We start from the raw sequence: 23,044 nt of genomic DNA on the forward strand, positions 1-23,044 counted from the left end.
CTGCAGCCCCCAGGTCTGTGGGGCTACGCAAGCGGTTCCCAAAGAGCTTTAGAACAAGGCATAGTTTTCCCTGCTGGCTCTTTCGGCGTGGCACCCATCTCCAGACATATGGCCATTTTTGTGCCTGGCACGGCGCGTAGTTGGAAAGGGTTTTTTGAGGGTGAAGGCAGCAGGAAACCCTGCAGCCCCCAGGTCTGTGTGGCTACGCAAGCGGTTCCCAAAGACCTTTAAAACAAGGCATAGTTTTCCCTGCTGGCTCTTTGGGCGTGGGACCAATCTCCAGCCATATGGCCATTTTTGTGCCTGGCGCGGCGCCAAGTGGGAAAGGGTGGTTTTGAGGCTGAAGGCAGCAGGAAAGCCTGCAGGCTTCAGGTGTTTGGTCTCCGCAAGCGGTTCCCAAAGAGCTTTAGAACAAGGCATAGTTTTCCCTGCTGGCTCTTTGGGCGTGGGACCCATGTCCAGACATATGGCCATTTTTGTGCCTGGCGAGGCGCCAAGTGGGAAAGGGTGGTTTTGAGGCTGAAGGCAGCAGGAAAGCCTGCAGCCCCCAGGTGTGTGGGGCTACGCAAGCGGTTCCCAAGGAGCTTTAGAACAACGCATATTTTTCTCTGATGGCTCTTTGGGCGTGGGACCCATCTCCAGACATATGGCCATTTTTGTGCCTGGCGCGGCGCCAAGTGGGAAAGGGTGGTTTTGAGGCTGAAGGCAGCAGGAAAGCCTGCAGCCCCCAGGTGTGTGGGGCTACGCAAGCGGTTCCCAAAGAGCTTTAGAACAAGGCATAGTTTTCCCTGCTGGCTCTTTGGGCGTGGAACAAATCTCCAGACATATGGCCATTTTTGTGCCTGGCGCGGCACCACGTGGGAAAGAGTGGTTTTGAGGCTGAAGGCAGCAGGAAAGCCTGCAGCCCCCAGGTCTGTGGGGCTACGCAAGCGGTTCCCAAAGAGCTTTAGAACAAGGCATAGTTTTCCCTGCTGGCTCTTTGGGCGTGGGACCAATCTCCAGACATATGGCCATTTTTGTGCCTGGCGCGGCGCCAAGTGGGAAAGGGTGGTTTTGAAGCTGAAGGCGCCAGGAAAGCCTGCAGCCCCCAGGTCTGTGGGGCTACGCAAGCGGTTCCCAAAGAGCTTTAGAACAAGGCATAGTTTTCCCTGCTGGCTCTTTGGGTGTAGGAATAATCTCCAGACATATTGCCATTTTTGTGCCTGGCGCGGCGCCAAGTGGGAAAGGGTGGTTTTGAGGCTGCAGGCAGCAGGAAAGCCTGCAGACCCAAGGTGTGTGAGGCCACGCCAGCGGTTCCCAAAGAGCTTTAGAACAAGGCATAGTTTTCCCTGCTGGCTCTTTGGGCGTGGGACCCATCTCCAGACATATGGCCATTTTTGTGCCTGGCTGGGCGCCAAGTGGGAAAGGGTGCTTTTGAGGCTGAAGGCGCCAGGAAAGCCTGCAGCCCCCAGGTCTGTGGGGCTACGCAAGCGGTTCCCAAAGAGCTTTAGAACAAGGCATAGTTTTCCCTGCTGGCTCTTTGGGCGTGGGACCAATCTCCAGCCATATGGCCATTTTTGTGCCTGGCGCGGCGCCAAGTGGGAAAGGGTGGTTTTGAGGCTGAAGGCAGCAGGAAAGCCTGCAGGCTTCAGGTGATTGGTCTCCGCAAGCGGTTCCCAAAGAGCTTTAGAACAAGGCATAGTTTTCCCTGCTGGCTCTTTGGGCGTGGGACCCATGTCCAGACATATGGCCATTTTTGTGCCTGGCGAGGCGCCAAGTGGGAAAGGGTGGTTTTGAGGCTGAAGGCAGCAGGAAAGCCTGCAGCCCCCAGGTGTGTGGGGCTACGCAAGCGGTTCCCAAGGAGCTTTAGAACAACGCATATTTTTCTCTGATGGCTCTTTGGGCGTGGGACCCATCTCCAGACATATGGCCATTTTTGTGCCTGGCGCGGCGCCAAGTGGGAAAGGGTGGTTTTGAGGCTGAAGGCAGCAGGAAAGCCTGCAGCCCCCAGGTGTGTGGGGCTACGCAAGCGGTTCCCAAAGAGCTTTAGAACAAGGCATAGTTTTCCCTGCTGGCTCTTTGGGCGTGGGACCCATCTCCAGACATATGGCCATTTTTGTGCCTGGCGCGGCACCACGTGGGAAAGAGTGGTTTTGAGGCTGAAGGCAGCAGGAAAGCCTGCAGCCCCCAGGTCTGTGGGGCTACGCAAGCGGTTCCCAAAGAGCTTTAGAACAAGGCATAGTTTTCCCTGCTGGCTCTTTGGGCGTGGGACCAATCTCCAGACATATGGCCATTTTTGTGCCTGGCGCGGCGCCAAGTGGGAAAGGGTGGTTTTGAAGCTGAAGGCGCCAGGAAAGCCTGCAGCCCCCAGGTCTGTGGGGCTACGCAAGCGGTTCCCAAAGAGCTTTAGAACAAGGCATAGTTTTCCCTGCTGGCTCTTTGGGTGTAGGAATAATCTCCAGACATATTGCCATTTTTGTACCTGGCGGGGCGCCAAGTAGGAAAGGGTGGTTTTGAAGCTGAAGGCGCCAGGAAAGCCTGCAGCCCCCAGGTCTGTGGGGCTACGCAAGCGGTTCCCAAAGAGCTTTAGAACAAGGCATAGTTTTCCCTGCTGGCTCTTTGGGTGTAGGAATAATCTCCAGACATATGGCCATTTTTGTGCCTGGCGCGGCGCCAAGTTGGAAAGGGATTTTTGAGGCTGAAGGCGCCAGGAAAGCCTGCAGCCCCCAGGTGTGTGGGGCTACGCAAGCGGTTCCCAAAGAGCTTTAGAACAAGGCATAGTTTTCCCTGCTGGCTCTTTGGGCGTTGGAGCAGTCTCCAGACATATGGCCATTTTTGTGCCTGGTGCGGCGCCAAGTGGGAAAGGGTGGTTTTGAGGGTGAAGGCAGCAGGAAAGCCTGCAGCCCCCAGGTGTGTGGGGCTACGCAAGCGGTTCCCAAAGAGCTTTAGAACAAGGCATAGTTTTCCCTGCTGGCTCTTTGGGCGTGGGACCCATCTCCAGAGATATGGCCATTTTTGTGCCTGGCGGGGCGCCAAGTGGGAAAGGGTGTTTTTGAGGCTGAAGGCAGCAGGAAAGCCTGCAGCCCCCAGGTCTGTGGGGCTACGCAAGCGGTTCCCAAAGAGCTTTAGAACAAGACATATTTTTCCCCCCTGGCTCTTTGGGCGTGGGACCCATCTCCAGACATATGGCCATTTTTGTGCCTGGCGCGGTGCCAAGTGGGAAAGAGTGATTTTGAGGCTGAAGGCAGCAGGAAAGCCTGCAGCCCCCAGGTCTGTGGGGCTACGCCAGCGGTTCCCAAAGAGCTTTAGAACAAGGCATAGTTTTCCCTGATGGCTCTTTGGGCGTGGGACCCATCTCCAGCCATATGGCCATTTTTGTGCCTGGCGCGGCGCCAAGTGGGAAAGGGTGGTTTTGAGGCTGAAGGCAGCAGGAAAGCCGGCAGGCTTCAGGTGTTTGGTCTCCGCAAGCGGTTCCCAAAGAGCTTTAGAACAAGGCATAGTTTTCCCTGCTGGCTCTTTTGGCGTTGGAGCAGTCTCCAGCCATATGGCCATTTTTGAGCCTGGCGCGGCGCCAAGTGGGAAAGGGTGGTTTTGAGGCTGAAGGCAGCAGGAAAGCCTGCAGCCCCCAGGTGTGTGGGGCTACGCAAGCGGTTCCCAAAGAGCTTTAGAACAAGGCATAGTTTTCCCTGCTGGCTCTTTGGGCGTGGGACCCATCTCTAGACATATGGCCATTTTTCTGCCTGGCGCGTTGCCAAGTGGGAAAGGGTGGTTTTGAGGCTGAAGGCAGCAGGAAAGCCTGCAGCCGCCAGGTCTGTGGGGCTACGCAACCGGTTCCCAAAGAGCTTTAGAACAAGGCATATTTTTCCCCCCTGGCTCTTTGGGCGTGGGACCCATCTCCAGACATATGGCCATTTTTGTGCCTGGCACGGTGCCATGTGGGTAAAGGGTGGTTTTGAGGCTGAAGGCAGCAGGAAAGCCTGCAGCCCCAAGGTGTGTGAGGCCACGCCAGCGGTTCCCAAAGAGCTTTAGAACAAGGCATAGTTTTCCCTGCTGGCTCTTTGAGCGTGGGACCCATCTCCAGATATATGGCCATTTTTGTGCCTGGCACGGCGCCATGTGGGAAAGGGTGGTTTTGAGGCTGAAGGCAGCAGGAAAGCCTGCAGCCCCCAGGTGTGTGGGGCTACGCAAGCGGTTCCGAAAGAGCTTTAAAACAAGGCATAGTTTTCCCTGCTGGCTCTTTGGGCGTGGGACCAATCTCCAGCCATATGGCCATTTTTGTGCCTGGCACGGCGCCAAGTGATAAAGGGTGGTTTGGAGGCTGAAGGCAGCAGGAAAGCCTGCAGCCCCCAGGTGTGTGGGGCTACGCAAGCGGTTCCCAAAGAGCTTTAGAACAAGGCATAGTTTTCCCTGCTGGCTCTTTGGGCGTGGGACCAATCTCCAGACATATGGCCATTTTTGTGCCTGGCGCGGTGCCAAGTAGGAAAGGGTGGTTTTGAGGCTGAAGGCAGCAGGAAAGCCTGCAGCCCCCAGGTCTGTGGGGCTACGCATTCGGTTCCAAAAGAGCTTTAGAACAAGGCATAGTTTTCCCTGCTGGCTCCTTGGGCGTGGGACCCATGTCCAGACATATGGCCATTTTGTGCCTGGCGCAGCGCCAAGTGGGAAAGGGTGGTTTTGAGGCTGAAGGCGCCAGGAAAGCCTGCAGTCCCCAGGTCTGTGTTGCTACGCAAGCGGTTCCCAAAGAGCTTTAGAACAAGGCATAGTTTTCCCTCCTGGTTCTTTGGGCGTGGGACCCATCTCCAGACATATGGCCATTTTTGTGCCTGGCGAGGCGCCAAGTGGGAAAGGGTGGTTTTGAGGCTGAAGGCAGCAGGAAAGCCTGCAGCCCCCAGGTGTGTGGGGCTACGCAAGCGGTTCCCAAGGAGCTTTAGAACAAGGCATAGTTTTCCCCCCTGGCTCTTTGGGCGTGGGACCCATCTCCAGACATATGGCCATTTTTGTGGCTGGCGCGGCGCCAAGTGGGAAAGGGTGGTTTTGAGGCTGAAGGCAGCAGGAAAGCCTGCAGCCCCCAGGTCTGTGGGGCTACGCAAGCGGTTCCCAAAGAGCTTTAGAACAAGGCATAGTTTTCCCTGCTGGCTCTTTTGGGCGTGGAACAAATCTCCAGACATATGGCCATTTTTGTGCCTGGCGCGGCACCACGTGGGAAAGGGTGGTTTTGAGGCTGAAGGCAGCAGGAAAGCCTGCAGCCCCCAGGTCTGTGGGGCTACGCAAGCGGTTCCCAAAGAGCTTTAGAACAAGGCATAGTTTTCCCTGCTGGCTCTTTGGGCGTGGGACCAATCTCCAGACATATGGCCATTTTTGTGCCTGGCGCGGCGCCAAGTAGAAAAGGGTGGTTTTGAAGCTGAAGGCGCCAGGAAAGCCTGCAGCCCCCAGGTGTGTGGGGCTACGCAAGCGGTTCCCAAAGAGCTTTAGAACAAGGCATAATTTTCCCTGATGGCTCTTTGGGCGGGGGACCCATCTCCAGACATATGGCCATTTTTGTGCCTCTCGCGGCGCCAAGAGGGAAAGGGTGGTTTTGAGGCTGAAGGCAGCAGGAAAGCCTGCAGCCGCCAGGTCTGTGGGGCTACGCAAGCGGTTCCCAAAGAGCTTTAGAACAAGGCATATTTTTCCCCCCTGGCTCTTTGGGCGTGGGACCCATCTCCAGACATATGGCCATTTTTGTGCCTGGCGCGGCGCCATGTGGGTAAAGGGTGGTTTTGAGGCTGAAGGCAGCAGGAAAGCCTGAAGCCCCCAGGTGTGTGGGGCTACGCAAGCGGTTCCCAAAGAGCTTTAGAACAAGGCATAGTTTTCCCTGCTGGCTCTTTGGGTGCAGGAATAATCTCCAGACATATTGCCATTTTTGTGCCTGGCGCGGCGCCAAGTGGGAAAGGGTGGTTTTGAGGCTGCAGGCAGCAGGAAAGCCTGCAGACCCAAGGTGTGTGAGGCCACGCCAGCGGTTCCCAAACAGCTTTAGAACTAGGCATAGTTTTCCCTGCTGGCTCTTTGAGCGTGGGACCCATCTCCAGACATATGGCCATTTTTGTGCCTGGCGCGGCGCCATGTGGGAAAGGGTGGTTTTGAGGCTGAAGGCAGCAGGAAAGCCTGCAGCCCCCAGGTCTGTGGGGCCACGCAAGCCATTCCCCAAGAGCTTTAGAACAAGGCATAGTTTTCCCTGCTGGCTCTTTGGGCGTGGGACCCATCTCCAGACATATGGCCATTTTTGTGCCTGGCACGGCGCCTAATTGGGAAAGGGTTTTTTGAGGCTGAAGGCACCAGGAAACCCTGCAGCCCCGAGGTCTGTGTGGCTACGCAAGCGGTTCCCAAAGACCTTTAAAACAAGGCATAGTTTTCCCTGCTGGCTCTTTGAGCGTGGGACCAATCTCCAGCCATATGGCCATTTTTGTGCCTGGCGCGGCGCCAAGTGATAAAGGGTGGTTTGGAGGCTGAAGGCAGCAGGAAAGCCTGCAGGCTTCAGGTGTTTGGTCTCCGCAAGCGGTTCCCAAAGAGCTTTAGAACAAGGCATAGTTTTCCCTGCTGGCTCTTTGGGCGTGGGACCAATCTCCAGACATATGGCCATTTTTGTGCCTGGCGCGGTGCCAAGTAGGAAAGGGTGGTTTTGAGGCTGAAGGCAGCAGGAAAGCCTGCAGCCCCCAGGTCTGTGGGGCTACGCATTCGGTTCCAAAAGAGCTTTAGAACAAGGCATAGTTTTCCCTGCTGGCTCCTTGGGCGTGGGACCCATGTCCAGACATATGGCCATTTTGTGCCTGGCGCAGCGCCAAGTGGGAAAGGGTGGTTTTGAGGCTGAAGGCGCCAGGAAAGCCTGCAGTCCCCAGGTCTGTGTTGCTACGCAAGCGGTTCCCAAAGAGCTTTAGAACAAGGCATAGTTTTCCCTCCTGGTTCTTTGGGCGTGGGACCCATCTCCAGACATATGGCCATTTTTGTGCCTGGCGCGGTGCCAAGTGGGAAAGGGTGGTTTTGAGGCTGAAGGCAGCAGGAAAGCCTGCAGCCCCCAGGTGTGTGGGGCTACGCAAGCGGTTCCCAAGGAGCTTTAGAACAAGGCATAGTTTTCCCTGCTGGCTCTTTGGGCGTGGGACCCATCTCCAGACATATGGCCATTTTTGTGCCTGGCGCGGCGCCAAGTGGGAAAGGGTGGTTTTGAGGCTGAAGGCAGCAGGAAAGCCTGCAGCCCCCAGGTGTGTGGGGCTACGCAAGCGGTTCCCAAAGAGCTTTAGAACAAGGCATAGTTTTCCCTGCTGGCTCTTTTGAGCGTGGAACAAATCTCCAGACATATGGCCATTTTTGTGCCTGGCGCGGCACCACGTGGGAAAGGGTGGTTTTGAGGCTGAAGGCAGCAGGAAAGCCTGCAGCCCCCAGGTCTGTGGGGCTACGCAAGCGGTTCCCAAAGAGCTTTAGAACAAGGCATAGTTTTCCCTGCTGGCTCTTTGGGTGTAGGAATAATCTCCAGACATATGGCCATTTTTGTGCCTGGCGCGGCGCCAAGTAGGAAAGGGTGGTTTTGAAGCTGAAGGCGCCAGGAAAGCCTGCAGCCCCCAGGTCTGTGGGGCTACGCAAGCGGTTCCCAAAGAGCTTTAGAACAAGGCATAGTTTTCCCTGCTGGCTCTTTGGGTGTAGGAATAATCTCCAGACATATGGCCATTTTCGTGCCTGGCGCGGCGCCAAGTTGGAAAGGGATTTTTGAGGCTGAAGGCGCCAGGAAAGCCTGCAGCCCCCAGGTGTGTGGGGCTACGCAAGCGGTTCCCAAAGAGCTTTAGAACAAGGCATATTTTTCCCTGATGGCTCTTTGGGCGTGGGACCCATCTCCAGACATAGGGCCATTTTTGTGCCTGGCGCGGCGACAAGTGATAAAGGGTGGTTTTGAGGCTGAAGGCAGCAGGAAAGCCTGCAGCCCCCAGGTCTGTGGGGCTACGCAAGCGGTTCCCAAAGAGCTTTAGAACAAGACATATTTTTCCCCCCTGGCTCTTTGGGCGTGGGACCCATCTCCAGACATATGGCCATTTTTGTACCTGGCGCGGTGCCAAGTGGAAAGGGTGGTTTTGAGGCTGAAGGCAGCAGGAAAACATGCAGCCCCCAGGTCTGTGGGGCTACGCAAGCGGTTCCCAAAGAGCTTCAGAACAAGGCATAGTTTTCCCTGCTGGCTCTTTGGGCCTGGGACCAATCTCCAGACATATGGCCATTTTTGTGCCTGGCGCGGCACCACGTGGGAGAGAGTGGTTTTGAGGCTGAAGGCAGCAGGAAAGCCTGCAGCCCCCAGGTGTGTGGGGCTACGCAAGCGGTTCCCAAAGAGCTTTAGAACAAGGCATAGTTTTCCCTGCTGGCTCTTTGGGTGCAGGAATAATCTCCAGACATATTGCCATTTTTGTGCCTGGCGCGGCGCCAAGTGGGAAAGGGTGGTTTTGAGGCTGCAGGCAGCAGGAAAGCCTGCAGACCCAAGGTGTGTGAGGCCACGCCAGCGGTTCCCAAAGAGCTTTAGAACAAGGCATAGTTTTCCCTGCTGGCTCTTTGAGCGTGGGACCCATCTCCAGACATATGGCCATTTTTGTGCCTGGCGCGGCGACAAGTGATAAAGGGTGGTTTTGAGGCTGAAGGCAGCAGGAAAGCCTGCAGCCCCCAGGTCTGTGGGGCTACGCAAGCGGTTCCCAAAGAGCTTTAGAACAAGGCATAGTTTTCCCTGCTGGCTCTTTGGGCGTGGGACCCATCTCCAGACATATGGCCATTTTTGTGCCTGGCACGGCGCCTAGTTGGAAAGGGTTTTTTGAGGTTGAAGGCAGCAGGAAAGCCTGCAGCCCCCCGGTGTGTGGGGCTACGCAAGCGGTTCCCAAAGAGCTTTAGAACAAGGCATAGTTTTCCCTGCTGGCTCTTTTGGGCGTGGAACAAATCTCCAGACATATGGCCATTTTTGTGCCTGGCGCGGCACCACGTGGGAAAGGGTGGTTTTGAGGCTGAAGGCAGCAGGAAAGCCTGCAGCCCCCAGGTCTGTGGGGCTACGCAAGCGGTTCCCAAAGAGCTTTAGAACAAGGCATAGTTTTCCCTGCTGGCTCTTTGGGCGTGGGACCAATCTCCAGACATATGGCCATTTTTGTGCCTGGCGCGGCGCCAAGTAGAAAAGGGTGGTTTTGAAGCTGAAGGCGCCAGGAAAGCCTGCAGCCCCCAGGTGTGTGGGGCTACGCAAGCGGTTCCCAAAGAGCTTTAGAACAAGGCATAATTTTCCCTGATGGCTCTTTGGGCGGGGGACCCATCTCCAGACATATGGCCATTTTTGTGCCTCTCGCGGCGCCAAGAGGGAAAGGGTGGTTTTGAGGCTGAAGGCAGCAGGAAAGCCTGCAGCCGCCAGGTCTGTGGGGCTACGCAAGCGGTTCCCAAAGAGCTTTAGAACAAGGCATATTTTTCCCCCCTGGCTCTTTGGGCGTGGGACCCATCTCCAGACATATGGCCATTTTTGTGCCTGGCGCGGCGCCATGTGGGTAAAGGGTGGTTTTGAGGCTGAAGGCAGCAGGAAAGCCTGAAGCCCCCAGGTGTGTGGGGCTACGCAAGCGGTTCCCAAAGAGCTTTAGAACAAGGCATAGTTTTCCCTGCTGGCTCTTTGGGTGCAGGAATAATCTCCAGACATATTGCCATTTTTGTGCCTGGCGCGGCGCCAAGTGGGAAAGGGTGGTTTTGAGGCTGCAGGCAGCAGGAAAGCCTGCAGACCCAAGGTGTGTGAGGCCACGCCAGCGGTTCCCAAACAGCTTTAGAACTAGGCATAGTTTTCCCTGCTGGCTCTTTGAGCGTGGGACCCATCTCCAGACATATGGCCATTTTTGTGCCTGGCGCGGCGCCATGTGGGAAAGGGTGGTTTTGAGGCTGAAGGCAGCAGGAAAGCCTGCAGCCCCCAGGTCTGTGGGGCCACGCAAGCCATTCCCCAAGAGCTTTAGAACAAGGCATAGTTTTCCCTGCTGGCTCTTTGGGCGTGGGACCCATCTCCAGACATATGGCCATTTTTGTGCCTGGCACGGCGCCTAATTGGGAAAGGGTTTTTTGAGGCTGAAGGCACCAGGAAACCCTGCAGCCCCGAGGTCTGTGTGGCTACGCAAGCGGTTCCCAAAGACATTTAAAACAAGGCATAGTTTTCCCTGCTGGCTCTTTGAGCGTGGGACCAATCTCCAGCCATATGGCCATTTTTGTGCCTGGCGCGGCGCCAAGTGATAAAGGGTGGTTTGGAGGCTGAAGGCAGCAGGAAAGCCTGCAGGCTTCAGGTGTTTGGTCTCCGCAAGCGGTTCCCAAAGAGCTTTAGAACAAGGCATAGTTTTCCCTGCTGGCTCTTTGGGCGTGGGACCAATCTCCAGACATATGGCCATTTTTGTGCCTGGCGCGGTGCCAAGTAGGAAAGGGTGGTTTTGAGGCTGAAGGCAGCAGGAAAGCCTGCAGCCCCCAGGTCTGTGGGGCTACGCATTCGGTTCCAAAAGAGCTTTAGAACAAGGCATAGTTTTCCCTGCTGGCTCCTTGGGCGTGGGACCCATGTCCAGACATATGGCCATTTTGTGCCTGGCGCAGCGCCAAGTGGGAAAGGGTGGTTTTGAGGCTGAAGGCGCCAGGAAAGCCTGCAGTCCCCAGGTCTGTGTTGCTACGCAAGCGGTTCCCAAAGAGCTTTAGAACAAGGCATAGTTTTCCCTCCTGGTTCTTTGGGCGTGGGACCCATCTCCAGACATATGGCCATTTTTGTGCCTGGCGCGGTGCCAAGTGGGAAAGGGTGGTTTTGAGGCTGAAGGCAGCAGGAAAGCCTGCAGCCCCCAGGTGTGTGGGGCTACGCAAGCGGTTCCCAAGGAGCTTTAGAACAAGGCATAGTTTTCCCTGCTGGCTCTTTGGGCGTGGGACCCATCTCCAGACATATGGCCATTTTTGTGCCTGGCGCGGCGCCAAGTGGGAAAGGGTGGTTTTGAGGCTGAAGGCAGCAGGAAAGCCTGCAGCCCCCAGGTGTGTGGGGCTACGCAAGCGGTTCCCAAAGAGCTTTAGAACAAGGCATAGTTTTCCCTGCTGGCTCTTTTGGGCGTGGAACAAATCTCCAGACATATGGCCATTTTTGTGCCTGGCGCGGCACCACGTGGGAAAGGGTGGTTTTGAGGCTGAAGGCAGCAGGAAAGCCTGCAGCCCCCAGGTCTGTGGGGCTACGCAAGCGGTTCCCAAAGAGCTTTAGAACAAGGCATAGTTTTCCCTGCTGGCTCTTTGGGTGTAGGAATAATCTCCAGACATATGGCCATTTTTGTGCCTGGCGCGGCGCCAAGTAGGAAAGGGTGGTTTTGAAGCTGAAGGCGCCAGGAAAGCCTGCAGCCCCCAGGTCTGTGGGGCTACGCAAGCGGTTCCCAAAGAGCTTTAGAACAAGGCATAGTTTTCCCTGCTGGCTCTTTGGGTGTAGGAATAATCTCCAGACATATGGCCATTTTCGTGCCTGGCGCGGCGCCAAGTTGGAAAGGGATTTTTGAGGCTGAAGGCGCCAGGAAAGCCTGCAGCCCCCAGGTGTGTGGGGCTACGCAAGCGGTTCCCAAAGAGCTTTAGAACAAGGCATATTTTTCCCTGATGGCTCTTTGGGCGTGGGACCCATCTCCAGACATAGGGCCATTTTTGTGCCTGGCGCGGCGACAAGTGATAAAGGGTGGTTTTGAGGCTGAAGGCAGCAGGAAAGCCTGCAGCCCCCAGGTCTGTGGGGCTACGCAAGCGGTTCCCAAAGAGCTTTAGAACAAGACATATTTTTCCCCCCTGGCTCTTTGGGCGTGGGACCCATCTCCAGACATATGGCCATTTTTGTACCTGGCGCGGTGCCAAGTGGAAAGGGTGGTTTTGAGGCTGAAGGCAGCAGGAAAACATGCAGCCCCCAGGTCTGTGGGGCTACGCAAGCGGTTCCCAAAGAGCTTCAGAACAAGGCATAGTTTTCCCTGCTGGCTCTTTGGGCCTGGGACCAATCTCCAGACATATGGCCATTTTTGTGCCTGGCGCGGCACCACGTGGGAGAGAGTGGTTTTGAGGCTGAAGGCAGCAGGAAAGCCTGCAGCCCCCAGGTGTGTGGGGCTACGCAAGCGGTTCCCAAAGAGCTTTAGAACAAGGCATAGTTTTCCCTGCTGGCTCTTTGGGTGCAGGAATAATCTCCAGACATATTGCCATTTTTGTGCCTGGCGCGGCGCCAAGTGGGAAAGGGTGGTTTTGAGGCTGCAGGCAGCAGGAAAGCCTGCAGACCCAAGGTGTGTGAGGCCACGCCAGCGGTTCCCAAAGAGCTTTAGAACAAGGCATAGTTTTCCCTGCTGGCTCTTTGAGCGTGGGACCCATCTCCAGACATATGGCCATTTTTGTGCCTGGCGCGGCGACAAGTGATAAAGGGTGGTTTTGAGGCTGAAGGCAGCAGGAAAGCCTGCAGCCCCCAGGTCTGTGGGGCTACGCAAGCGGTTCCCAAAGAGCTTTAGAACAAGGCATAGTTTTCCCTGCTGGCTCTTTGGGCGTGGGACCCATCTCCAGACATATGGCCATTTTTGTGCCTGGCACGGCGCCTAGTTGGAAAGGGTTTTTTGAGGTTGAAGGCAGCAGGAAAGCCTGCAGCCCCCCGGTGTGTGGGGCTACGCAAGCGGTTCCCAAAGAGCTTTAGAACAAGGCATAGTTTTCCCTGCTGGCTCTTTTGGGCGTGGAACAAATCTCCAGACATATGGCCATTTTTGTGCCTGGCGCGGCACCACGTGGGAAAGAGTGGTTTTGAGGCTGAAGGCAGCAGGAAAGCCTGCAGCCCCCAGGTCTGTGGGGCTACGCAAGCGGTTCCCAAAGAGCTTTAGAACAAGGCATAGTTTTCCCTGCTGGCTCTTTGGGCGTGGGACCAATCTCCAGACATATGGCCATTTTTGTGCCTGGCGCGGCGCCAAGTGGGAAAGGGTGGTTTTGAAGCTGAAGGCGCCAGGAAAGCCTGCAGCCCCCAGGTCTGTGGGGTTACGCAAGCGGTTCCCAAAGAGCTTTAGAACAAGGCATAGTTTTCCCTGCTGGCTCTTTGGGTGTAGGAATAATCTCCAGACATATTGCCATTTTTGTACCTGGCGGGGCGCCAAGTGGGAAAGGGTGGTGTTGAAGCTGAAGGCGCCAGGAAAGCCTGCAGCCCCCAGGTCTGTGGGGCTACGCAAGCGGTTCCCAAAGAGCTTTAGAACAAGGCATAGTTTTCCCTGCTGGCTCTTTGGGTGTAGGAATAATCTCCAGACATATGGCCATTTTTGTGCCTGGCGCGGCGCCAAGTAGGAAAGTGTGGTTTTGAAGCTGAAGGCTCCAGGAAAGCCTGCAGACCCAAGGTGTGTGAGGCCACGCCAGCAGTTCCCAAGCAGATTTAGAACAAGGCATAGTTTCCCCTGCTGGCTCTTTGGGCGTGGGACCAATCTCCAGACATATGGCCATTTTTGTGCCTGGCGCGGCGCCAAGTTCAAAGGGATTTTTCGGGCTGAAGGCGCCAGAAAAGCCTGCAGCCCCCAGGTGTGTGGGGCTACGCAAGCGGTTCCCAAAGAGCTTTAGAACAAGGCATAGTTTTCCCTGATGGCTCTTTGGGCGGGGGACCCATCTCCAGACATATGGCCATTTTTGTGCCTCTCGCGGTGCCAAGAGGGAAAGGGTGGTTTTGAGGCTGAAGGCAGCAGGAAAGCCTGAAGCCCCCAGGTGTGTGGGGCTACGCAAGCGGTTCCCAAAGAGCTTTAGAACAAGGCATAGTTTTCCCTGCTGGCTCTTTGGGTGCAGGAATAATCTCCAGACATATTGCCATTTTTGTGCCTGGCGCGGCGCCAAGTGGGAAAGGGTGGTTTTGAGGCTGCAGGCAGCAGGAAAGCCTGCAGACCCAATGTGTGTGGGGCCACGCCAGCGGTTCCCAAAGAGCTTTAGAACAAGGCATAGTTTTCCCTGCTGGCTCTTTGAGCGTGGGACCCATCTCCAGACATATGGCCATTTTTGTGCCTGGCGCGGCGCCATGTGGGAAAGGGTGGTTTTGAGGCTGAAGGCAGCAGGAAAGCCTGCAGCCCCCAGGTCTGTGGGGCTACGCAAGCGGTTCCCAAAGAGCTTTAGAACAAGGCATAGTTTTCCCTGCTGGCTCTTTGGGCGTGGGACCCATCTCCAGACATATGGCCATTTTTGTGCCTGGCACGGCGCCTAGTTGGAAAGGGTTTTTTGAGGCTGAAGGCAGCAGGAAAGCCTGCAGCCCCCAGGTGTGTGGGGCTACGCAAGCGGTTCCCAAAGAGCTTTAGAACAAGGCATAGTTTTCCCTGCTGGCTCTTTTGGGCGTGGAACAAATCTCCAGACATATGGCCATTTTTGTGCCTGGCGCGGCACCACGTGGGAAAGAGTGGTTTTGAGGCTGAAGGCAGCAGGAAAGCCTGCAGCCCCCAGGTCTGTGGGGCTACGCAAGCGGTTCCCAAAGAGCTTTAGAACAAGGCATAGTTTTCCCTGCTGGCTCTTTGGGCGTGGGACCAATCTCCAGACATATGGCCATTTTTGTGCCTGGCGCGGCGCCAAGTAGGAAAGTGTGGTTTTGAAGCTGAAGGCTCCAGGAAAGCCAGCAGACCCAAGGTGTGTGAGGCCACGCCAGCAGTTCCCAAGCAGATTTAGAACAAGGCATAGTTTCCCCTGCTGGCTCTTTGGGCGTGGGACCAATCTCCAGACATATGGCCATTTTTGTGCCTGGCGCGGCGCCAAGTTCAAAGGGATTTTTCGGGCTGAAGGCGCCAGAAAAGCCTGCAGCCCCCAGGTGTGTGGGGCTACGCAAGCGGTTCCCAAAGAGCTTTAGAACAAGGCATAGTTTTCCCTGATGGCTCTTTGGGCGGGGGACCCATCTCCAGACATATGGCCATTTTTGTGCCTCTCGCGGTGCCAAGAGGGAAAGGGTGGTTTTGAGGCTGAAGGCAGCAGGAAAGCCTGAAGCCCCCAGGTGTGTGGGGCTACGCAAGCGGTTCCCAAAGAGCTTTAGAACAAGGCATAGTTTTCCCTGCTGGCTCTTTGGGTGCAGGAATAATCTCCAGACATATTGCCATTTTTGTGCCTGGCGCGGCGCCAAGTGGGAAAGGGTGGTTTTGAAGCTGAAGGCAGCAGGAAAGCCTGCAGCCCCCAGGTCTGTGGGGCTACGCAAGCGGTTCCCAAAGAGCTTTAGAACAAGGCATAGTTTTCCCTGCTGGCTCTTTGGGTGTAGGAATAATCTCCAGACATATGGCCATTTTTGTGCCTGGCGCGGCGCCAAGTTGGAAAGGGTGGTTTTGAGGCTGAAGGCGCCAGGAAAGCCTGCAGCCCCCAGGTGTGTGGGGCTACGCAAGCGGTTCCCAAAGAGCTTTAGAACAAGGCATAGTTTTCCCTGATGGCTCTTTGGGTGTAGGAGTAATCTCCAGACATATTGCCATTTTTGTACCTGGCAGGGCGCTAAGTGGGAAAGTGTGGTTTTCAGGCTGAAGGCAGCAGGAAAGCCTGCAGACCGAAGGTGTGTGAGGCCACGCCAGCGGTTCCCAAAGAGCTTTAGAACAAGGCATAGTTTTCCCTGCTGGCTCTTTGGGCGTGGCACCCATCTCCAGACATATGGCCATTTTTGTGCCTGGCGCGGCGCCAAGTGGGAAAGGGTGGTTTTGAGGCTGAAGGCAGCAGGAAAGCCTGCAGCCCCCAGGTGTGTGGGGCTACGCAAGCGGTTCCCAAAGAGCTTTAGAACAAGGCATAGTTTTCCCTCCTGGCTCTTTGGGCGTGGGACCCCTCTACAGCCATATGGCCATTTTTGTGGCTGGCGCGGCGCCATGTGGGAAAGGGTGGTTTTTGAGGCTGAAGGCAGCTGGAAAGCCTGCAGCCCCCAGGTGTGTGGGGCTACGCAAGCGGTTCCCAAAGAGCTTTAGAACAAGGCATAGTTTTCCCTGCTGGCTCTTTGGGTGTAGGAGTAATCTCCAGACATATTGCCATTTTTGTACCTGGCGGGGCGCTAAGTGGGAAAGTGTGGTTTTCAGGCTGCAAGCAGCAGGAAAGCCTGCAGACCCAAGGTGTTTGAGGCCACGCCAGCGGTTCCCAAAGAGCTTTAGAACAAGGCATAGTTTTCCCTGCTGGCTCTTTGGGCGTGGGACCCATCTCCAGACATATGGCCATTTTTGTGGCTGGCGCAGTGCCAAGAGGGAAAGGGTGGTTTTGAGGCTGAAGGCAGCAGGAAAGCCGGCAGCCCCCAGGACTGTGGGGCTACGCAAGCGGTTCCCAAAGAGCTTTAGAACAAGGCATAGTTTTCCCTGCTGGCTCTTTTGGCGTGGGACCCATCTCCAGACATATGGCCATTTTTGTGCATGGCGCGGTACCACGTGGGAAAGAGTGTTTTTAAGGCTGAAGGCAGCAGGAAAGCCTGCAGCCCCCAGGTGTGTGGGGCTACGCAAGCGGTTCCCAAAGAGCTTTAGAACAAGGCATAGTTTTCCCTGCTGGCTCTTTGGGCGTGGGACCCATCTCCAGACATATGGCCATTTTTGTGGCTGCCGCAGTGCCAAGAGGGAAAGGGTGGTTTTGAGGCTGAAGGCAGCAGGAAAGCCTGCAGCCCCCAGGACTGTGGGGCTACGCAAGCGGTTCCCAAAGAGCTTTAGAACAAGGCATAGTTTTCCCTGCTGGCTCTTTTGGCGTGGGACCCATCTCCAGACATATGGCCATTTTTGTGCATGGCGCGGCACCACGTGGGAAAGAGTGGTTTTAAGGCTGAAGGCAGCAGGAAAGCCTGCAGCCCCCAGGTGTGTGGGGCTACGCAAGCGGTTCCCAAAGAGCTTTAGAACAAGGCATAGTTTTCCCTGCTGGCTCTTTGGGCGTGGGACCCATCTCCAGCCATATGGCCATTTTTGTGCCTGGCGCGGTGCCAAGTGGGAAAGGGTGGTTTTGAGGCTGAAGGCGCCAGGAAAGCCTGCAGCCCCCAGGTGTGTGGGGCTACGCAAGCGGTTCCCAAAGAGTTTTTGAACAAGGCATAGTTTTCCCTGCTGGCTCTTTGGGCGTTGGAGCAGTCTCCAGCCATATGGCCATTTTTGTGCCTGGCGCGGTGCCAAATGGGAAAGGGTGGTTTTGAGGCTGAAGGCAGCAGGAAAGCCGGCAGGATTCAGGTGTCTGGGTCTCCGCAAGCGGTTCCCAAAGAGCTTTAGAACAAGGCATAGTTTTCCCTGCTGGCTCTTTGAGCGTGGGAGCAACTCCAGCCATATGGCCATTTTTGTGCCTGGCGGGGCGCCAAGTGGGAAAGGGTGGTTTTGAGGCTGAAGGCAGCAGGAAAGCCTGCAGCCCCCAGGACTGTGGGGCTACGCAAGCGGTTCCCAAAGAGCTTTAGAACAAGGCATAGTTTTCCCTGCTGGCTCTTTGGGCGTGGGACCCATCTCTAGACATATGGCCATTTTTGTGCCTGGCGCGTTGCCAAGTGGGAAAGGGTGGTTTTGAGGCTGAATGCAGCAGGAAAGCCTGCAGCCCCCAGGTCTGTGGGGCTACGCAAGCGGTTCCCAAAGAGCTTTAGAACAAGGCATAGTTTTCCCTCCTGGCTCTTTGGGCGTGGGACCCCTCTACAGCCATATGGCCATTTTTGTGCCTGGCGCGGCGCCATGTGGGAAAGGGTGGTTTTTGAGGCTGAAGGCAGCAGGAAAGCCTGCAGCCCCCAGGTGTGTGGGGCTACGCAAGCGGTTCCCAAAGAGCTTTAGAACAAGGCATAGTTTTCCCTGCTGGCTCTTTGGGCGTGGGACCCATCTCCAGACATATGGCCATTTTTGTGGCTGGCGCAGTGCCAAGATGAAAGGGTGGTTTTGAGGCTGAAGGCAGCAGGAAAGCCTGCAGCCCCCAGGACTGTGGGGCTACGCAAGCGGTTCCCAAAGAGCTTTAGAACAAGGCATAGTTTTCCCTGCTGGCTCTTTGGGCGTGGGACCCATCTCCAGACATATGGCCATTTTTGTGCATGGCGCGGCACCACGTGGGAAAGAGTGGTTTTGAGGCTGAAGGCAGCAGGAAAGCCTGCAGCCCCCAGGTCTGTGGGGCTACGCAAGCGGTTCCCAAAGAGCTTTAGAACAAGGCATAGTTTTCCCTGCTGGCTCTTTGGGCGTGGGACCCATCTCCAGCCATATGGCCATTTTTGTGCCTGGCGCGGTGCCAAGTGGGAAAGGGTGGTTTTGAGGCTGAAGGCGCCAGGAAAGCCTGCAGCCCCCAGGTCAGTGGGGCTACGCAAGCGGTTCCCAAAGAGCTTTAGAACAAGGCATAGTTTTCCCTGCTGGCTCTTTGGGCGTTGGAGCAGTCTCCAGCCATATGGCCATTTTTGTGCCTGGCGGGGCGCCAAGTGGGAAAGGGTGGTTTTGAGGCTGAAGGCAGCAGGAAAGCCTGCAGCCCCCAGGTCTGTGGGGCTACGCAAGCGGTTCCCAAAGAGCTTTAGAACAAGGCATAGTTTTCCCTGCTGGCTCTTTGGGCGTGGGAGCAACTGCAGCCATATGGCCATTTTTGTGCCTGGCGCGGCGCTAAGTTGGAAAGGGTGGTTTTGAGGCTGAAGGCAGCTGGAAAGCCTGCAGCCCCTATCTCTTTGTGGCTACGCCAGCGGTTCCCAAAGAGCTTTAGAACAAGGCATAGTTTTCCCTGCTGGCTCTTTGGGCGTGGGACCCATCTACACACATATGGCCTCTTGCTAAGACTCTCCAGAGAGCCGTCCTCCAAACCAACACACATCTTGACATATCTCCCACATTGAACGCAGTATCTCCAGGAACGGCAGTCGATGAGCTAGAAACTTTTCTCCCTACACTGTCTGGGGACAGTTCCTCAAAACCAATATACATCCTGCTATATCTCCCACATGGAAAGTGCCAGGTGGGAAACGTAGAGCTTGTTCTCCCTGTCTTCGAGTACTGCTTTCTAATCTCCCCGTTACCTCTTTGCTAACATTCTCCAGAGAGAGTTGTGCTCAAAAGCAAAGCACATATCAAGACATATCTCCCACGTGGAAAGTGCCAGCAGGGAAAGGTGGGGACTATTCTTGGACTCGGTAGGAAATGCTTCAAGTCACCTAATTATCTCTCTGCCTACTCTCTCCATAGAGCTAGGCGCAAAACCAACCAACAATCTTCTTGCTGTACCTCCAACATGGAAAGAGCCAGGAGGGACTTGTAGGGCTCGTTTCTCAGTGTCTCCAATAACGGCATTCAGTGTGCCACCAACTTTTGTTTCTACACCCTCGAGGAGTTCTCCTCAAAATCCATAAACGTCTTGTTATACGTAAAACAAGCAAAGGGCCAAAAGTGAATTGTATAGCTGTTCTCAGTGTCGCTGAGAATTGCTCTGATTATCCGTGTGACCTCTTTGCTAAGACTCTCCAGAGAGCCGTCCTCCAAACCAACACACATCTTGACATATCTCCCACATTGATCGCAGTATCTCCAGGAACGGCATTCGGGGAGCCAGAAACTTTTCTGCCTACACTGCCTGGGGACAGTTCCTCAAAACCAATATACAGCCTGCTATATCTCCCACATGGAAAGTGCCAGGTGGGAAATGTAGGGCTTGTTCTCCCTGTCTTCGAGTACGACTTTCTACTCTCCCCGTTACCTCTTTGCTAAATTCTCTCGAGAGAGTTGTGCTCCAAACGAAAGCACACCTTGACATATCTCCCACAGGGAAAGTGCTATTAGGCAATTGTAGGATTTGATCGCAGTGTCTCTCCAGGAACGGCATTCAAGGAGCCAGGAACTTTTCTGCCTACACCGTCCATTGAGTTGTCCTCAAAACCAATATAGATCCTGCTATATCTCCCACATGGAAAGTGCCAGGAGGGAAAAGTGGGGATTATGCTTAGACTTTCTCGGAACTGCTTCAAATCAACTAGATCTCTTTGTGCTGTAACTCTCCCAACAGCCAAACGCAAAAGCAGCAAACATCTCGCTGTATGTCCCACATCCAAAGTGCCAAGAGAGTAATGTAGAGCCTGCTGTCCCTGCCTTTGAGTACTGTTTTCACTGTCCCGGTTACCTCTTTGCTAACATTCTCTTCAGAGCTGCAGTGAAACCAGGAACCACGTGGAGAAGGCACCCGCACTGAAAATGACTGGAAGGAACATTGGGGCTTCTTCTCAGTGTCTCCGATATCGGGTTTCACTGTCCCGGGAAAGTCTCTGCTAACACCCTGCAGAGCGCTGTGCCCAATATACAGAAACGTCTTGCGGTATCTCCTACAAGGAAAGTGCCAAGAGGGACTTGTCGATCTTGTTCTCAGTGTCTCTGAGAATTGCTCTGATTATCACTTTTACCTCTTTGCTAAGACTCTCCAGAGAGCCGTCCTCCAAACCAACACACGTGTTGACATATCTCCCACATTGATCGCAGTGTCTCCAGAAACGGCAGTCGATGAGCCAGGAACTTTTCTCCCTACACTGTCCATTGAGTTGTCCTCAAAACCAATATACATCCTGCTATATCTCCTACATGGGAAGTGCCAGGTGGGAAACGTAGAGCTTGTTCTCCCTGTCTTCGAGTACTGCTTTCTACTCTCCCCGTTACCTCTTTGCTAACATTCTCCAGAGAGAGTTGTGCTCAAAAGCAAAGCACATATCAAGACATATCTCCCACGTGGAAAGTGCCAGCAGGGAAAGGTGGGGACTATTCTTGGACTCGGTAGGAAATGCTTCAAGTCACCTAATTATCTCTCTGCCTACTCTCTCCATAGAGCTAGGCGCAAAACCAACCAACAATCTTCTTGCTGTACCTCCAACATGGAAAGAGCCAGGAGGGACTTGTAGGGCTCGTTTCTCAGTGTCTCCAATAACGGCATTCAGTGTGCCACCAACTTTTGTTTCTACACCCTCGAGGAGTTCTCCTCAAAATCCATAAACGTCTTGTTATACGTAAAACAAGCAAAGGGCCAAAAGTGAATTGTATAGCTGTTCTCAGTGTCGCTGAGAATTGCTCTGATTATCCGTGTGACCTCTTTGCTAAGACTCTCCAGAGAGCCGTCCTCCAAACCAACACACATCTTGACATATCTCCCACATTGATCGCAGTATCTCCAGGAACGGCATTCGGGGAGCCAGAAACTTTTCTGCCTACACTGTCTGGGGACAGTTCCTCAAAACCAATATACATCCTGCTATATCTCCCACATGGAAAGTGTCAGGAGGGAAAAGTGGGGATTATGCTTAGACTTTCTCGGAACTGCTTCAAATCAACTAGATATCTTTGTGCTGTAACTCTCCCAACAGCCAAACGCAAAAGCAGCAAACATCTCGCTGTATGTCCCACATCCAAAGTGCCAAGAGAGTAATGTAGAGCCTGCTGTCCCTGCCTTTGAGTACTGTTTTCACTGTCCCGGTTACCTCTTTGCTAACATTCTCTTCAGAGCTGCAGTGAAACCAGGAACCACGTGGAGAAGGCACCCGCACTGAAAATGACTGGAAGGAACATTGGGGCTTCTTCTCAGTGTCTCTGATGTCGGGTTTCACTGTCCCGGGAAAGTCTCTGCTAACACCCTGCAGAGCGCTGTGCCCAATATACAGAAACGTCTTGCGGTATCTCCTACAAGGAAAGTGCCAAGAGGGACTTGTCGATCTTGTTCTCAGTGTCTCTGAGAATTGCTCTGATTATCACTTTTACCTCTTTGCTAAGACTCTCCAGAGAGCCGTCCTCCAAACCAACACACGTGTTGACATAGCTCCCACATTGATCGCAGTATCTCCAGGAACGGCATTCGGGGAGCCAGAAACTTTTCTGCCTACACTGTCTGGGGACAGTTCCTCAAAACCAATATACAGCCTGCTATATCTCCCACATGGAAAGTGCCAGGTGGGAAATGTACGGCTTGTTCTCCCTGTCTTCGAGTACGACTTTCTACTCTCCCCGTTACCTCTTTGCTAACATTCTCTCGAGAGAGTTGTGCTCCAAACGAAAGCACACCTTGACATATCTCCCACAGGGAAAGTGCTATTAGGCAATTGTAGGATTTGATCGCAGTGTCTCTCCAGGAACGGCATTCAAGGAGCCAGGAACTTTTCTGCCTACACCGTCCATTGAATTGTCCTCAAAACCAATATAGATCCTGCTATATCTCCCACATGGAAAGTGCCAGGAGGGAAAAGTGGGGATTATGCTTAGACTTTCTCGGAACTGCTTCAAATCAACTAGATCTCTTTGTGCTGTAACTCTCCCAACAGCCAAACGCAAAAGCAGCAAACATCTCGCTGTATGTCCCACATCCAAAGTGCCAAGAGAGTAATGTAGAGCCTGCTGTCCCTGCCTTTGAGTACTGTTTTCACTGTCCCGGTTACCTCTTTGCTAACATTCTCTTCAGAGCTGCAGTGAAACCAGGAACCACGTGGAGAAGGCACCCGCACTGAAAATGACTGGAAGGAACATTGGGGCTTCTTCTCAGTGTCTCTGATGTCGGGTTTCACTGTCCCGGGAAAGTCTCTGCTGACACCCTGCAGAGCGCTGTGCCCAATATACAGAAACGTCTTGCGGTATCTCCTACAAGGAAAGTGCCAAGAGGGACTTGTCGATCTTGTTCTCAGTGTCTCTGAGAATTGCTCTGATTATCACTTTTACCTCTTTGCTAAGACTCTCCAGAGAGCCGTCCTCCAAACCAACACACGTGTTGACATATCTCCCACATTGATCGCAGTGTCTCCAGAAACGGCAGTCGATGAGCCAGGAACTTTTCTCCCTACACTGTCCATTGAGTTGTCCTCAAAACCAATATACATCCTGCTATATCTCCTACATGGGAAGTGCCAGGTGGGAAACGTAGAGCTTGTTCTCCCTGTCTTCGAGTACTGCTTTCTACTCTCCCCGTTACCTCTTTGCTAACATTCTCCAGAGAGAGTTGTGCTCAAAAGCAAAGCACATATCAAGACATATCTCCCACGTGGAAAGTGCCAGCAGGGAAAGGTGGGGACTATTCTTGGACTCGGTAGGAAATGCTTCAAGTCACCTAATTATCTCTCTGCCTACTCTCTCCATAGATCTAGGCGCAAAACCAACCAACAATCTTCTTGCTGTACCTCCAACATGGAAAGAGCCAGGAGGGACTTGTAGGGCTCGTT

Source organism: Rissa tridactyla, chromosome 9 (genome assembly GCF_028500815.1).
Source record: "Rissa tridactyla isolate bRisTri1 chromosome 9, bRisTri1.patW.cur.20221130, whole genome shotgun sequence".
In the NCBI taxonomy this organism is placed as follows: Eukaryota; Metazoa; Chordata; class Aves; order Charadriiformes; family Laridae; genus Rissa; species Rissa tridactyla.